We start from the raw sequence: 3299 nt of genomic DNA on the forward strand, positions 1-3299 counted from the left end.
TGGTCAAGCAGAATTGTGGCTTCACTCGTTGGGTAGATCCTCGTCCTATTTTTCCGCAAGCGGAATACATATCCTACCTACAGAAAAGGATATTTGATCTAGAGAGGAAAGTAAGCAACATAAATGACGAGGAAGAAAGAGACAAGAACAATGGAGGTGGTTCACAGGTGCAAGCATGCTTAGATCCATATTGTTGTTGACCTTGTCACAGCAAGAATGTTGGTCCTCCAACGTCTCCACCGCAGCCACAGCAGACAACAACAATGGGAGGATACTATGGAGAAGGGTCCACACAATTTGGAATGTGGGAGCAATACTAGAGAGCTCTTTTGTATCAATTGCTTTAAGCGTGTTGATTTTCTTTATCAATTTCTTTAAGTCGTCTTCAACAATTGCTTTTAAAGTCCAATTTGAATCCATAATTGTTCATCAATTGCTTTTTTAAGTCGTTTTCATCAATTTTAAAGTAGTTCATTACCAAATAGCATTGTTCGACACTACATAATACCGAATAATAAGTTCATTACTACATAACATCAAATAAGCACATAGACTGCTGAGTGCAATGGGGCCATTTGCCCTTGTGAAATGCATCAGGGTTCTCCTCCATTGCTTCCTTTGCACGACGTGCACGCTCAAGCTTCTTCTCCTTCCCTTCCTTGCATTCAACAACACACCTCATTTCCTGCTCGCCTTCCCGTTGTTGCTCGGCAGCAAGCTCTTCTCGACTTTTCTTCATCCTCTATTTGTTCTCTGCATCCCACTTTTTAAGATTCTCCAACCACTTCTTGTCTTTCAGTGAGATTTGTGTGTCAATCCAGTGCTCAAAATCATAAAGCGGTGGAGGAGTCTACAAAACATGCAATGATTAGTAGGCAAAGAAAACGTGCACCACTCTGAGTCTTCAAATTGTTAACATATTAAAAGACTATTCTCACCATTAAATTCATCCGGCGCTGAACAATTGTTGGCTCAAATGCATAGTTAGCACACATCCAATACCTCTGTCGATAGATGTCATGATCCTCAGACTTATCAACCTTGCAAGGATCACCACAAAAACACATAGGCACTGGAACACCAGTTGGCAAAGGCAGCGGGTCGAAGGCAGTTTCGGTCAAAGGACCCTTCCTAAATTTCGATAAGATCTATAACAATCACAAATATAATAGACTCATAAAATATGATTTAACACAACACTTACCTTTGTTTAGCAGATTTACCACGCCTAGACATCCTACAATTCAGGTTGATATCTCTCATTTCAAAGAATAGAAATGAGCACAAAAAACAGACGGTCGAAAGGGTTATTTATAGGCATGTAGCCGAGGGCGTGGGAGTGGTCCGTTGACCGGTATATAGGGGGTCGGCGCCAAGATCTATGGCGTCGACCCCTGCCACGTGGGATTCGCCGTCCAGGGGGTCGGCGCTAAGATCTATGGCGTCGACCCCCTATATCATGCCGCGTCGGCTGCCACGTAGGCATATTTGGCGCCAATTATGATGACGCTACTATGTGTTAGCTCAGCACCAATGATGATAGCGCTGAGGTTGGGGTCAATTTTTTGAAATGAAATTGCTAAGGGACATAATTGTGCAAAAAAACCCAAAAGGAGCTAAAATGCAAAAAAGTTGGACTCGCGAGCCTTCCAGAGTCCAAACGAAAACGAATGGATGCAAAAAAAAACACCCTCCACAACCGCTGTCAAATGCTTCGTCTCGAGGTGCCCGCCACCAGACGTTGCTCCCTCGTCGTGGTAGATGCCACCGACGTAGCGCTCTCCACACAACACCATAAACCTAGCGGCTCGGAGTTCTCCGCTCCTCCGTGGCCTCCATGAAAAATCCGGGCACCAAACCCTAGCACGTCGCCGCTTCCACAGCCCCGCCACACCTCGACCCTCATGCTGCTCGTCTCCAACCATGGCGAGCCACGGCTCGTGCCGTCCGTTGAATCCTCTCGTGGGGTCTACAAATGAAGCTCTCCCAACAAGAGACTGCACACTGCGGTAATGCATTCCCTTCTTCTCTGTGATTTTGTTTCATATCTCGCAGATTAGCATGTCTCTTGCGTTCTAAAAGACTAGGAGAGAAACGTGTGTGAACATTACTGCTGAAATATTTTTTTACCAAACACGAGTTGAATCATTTATGCTACTCAATTTTCTTATGAAATTCCTGATGTACATACAAACACTCATTTGGGTTTTCCCATTTTTTCACACTCAGCGGCTCTTACTGCAATACGAGATACTGTACTACTGTGGATGGTCGAGAAGCGAGCAGAGCTTGACGGTCGTTCGCCGTTGGAACGTTCGTGTGGGCGACACTGATGGCATGATGCATCTGTCAGCAAGATCTCTAGTTTTTTCACGCTGTTGAATCGACAGGTATAGCAGACAAATACAGAAAAAGGGCTGGCCTGGTTAAAAAACGGTTCAGGTTAGCAAGCAGTCTGGCCCGGTTCACAATCGAAAAAGGGCCCGTATCGAGAAGTTAGCTTCACGTTTGAGAGAAGGTGTATGCTCTGCTTCCAATCCAGTTATTAGCTGCAGCTTCTCCTTGTGTCGTGTGTGGAATGTTTGCTTCAGTACATTAACTTTCTTTCTTCTTGTGTACACTGTTTGGGCCGGTCTAGGCTTTCTCGGCACGCGGTCCACTGTTGCGCCATCAGAGGAACCGAGAAAGCCCGTGACAATGATAGGTGGGCCCTAAAATGGGAAAACCCCTCAAGTCCCTAGCTAGAGTCTAGTCTCTGTTTTGCTGATGCAGACTTGTGTGGATTAGATTTTTTTGGTTTCAAGACGTCACTATAGATGTCCAAACGAGCGGCCCAGTCTAACTTGGCACAAGCCCAGGGAGACATTGGATTCCGCTGGCAGTAGAACACACGCTCGTTTGTGATTAATAGTGAATATAAATATTATATATATATACTATTTTAAAAATAAAAAATACAATTATGTCGGACCGAACTAACTCTATGGGTCGAGACAACGACTTATACACTATTAAATGGGTCGTGCTTCGGGTCGACCTACCAAAAACAATCTATTTGGCCATCTATAGACGTCAATGCAATGAGAGTTCCATCTCTCTCTCGCTTTTGGAAATATCTTTCCCTGTTCCACAGGACTCAAACAGAAGAGTCTTCTATTGAGTTGGATCTATAGATGGCCAAACGAGCCAGCTTGGCCCAACCCGACACGGCTCGTGTTGGGCACGACTCATTTTAGGCATGACCCGTCAGGCCCGGCTAGCGAATCGAGCCGTGCCGGACGGGTCCACGTGCCGCGATA

The 3299-nt window shown here is 45.3% G+C and overlaps 1 long non-coding RNA gene across 1 annotated transcript; it reads left to right on the forward strand.

Moving 5' to 3' along the window:
* The first annotated feature begins 1736 nt into the window (after positions 1-1736).
* LOC103637866 (uncharacterized) lies at positions 1737-2612 on the forward strand. The gene is made up of 2 exons (XR_558413.1): positions 1737-2009; positions 2230-2612. It is a non-coding gene; the product is annotated as an uncharacterized lncRNA (long non-coding RNA).
* Positions 2613-3299: the final 687 nt, after the last annotated feature.

The sequence above is a fragment of the Zea mays genome, chromosome 9, assembly GCF_902167145.1.
Source record: "Zea mays cultivar B73 chromosome 9, Zm-B73-REFERENCE-NAM-5.0, whole genome shotgun sequence".
NCBI classification, from domain to species: domain Eukaryota; kingdom Viridiplantae; phylum Streptophyta; class Magnoliopsida; order Poales; family Poaceae; genus Zea; species Zea mays.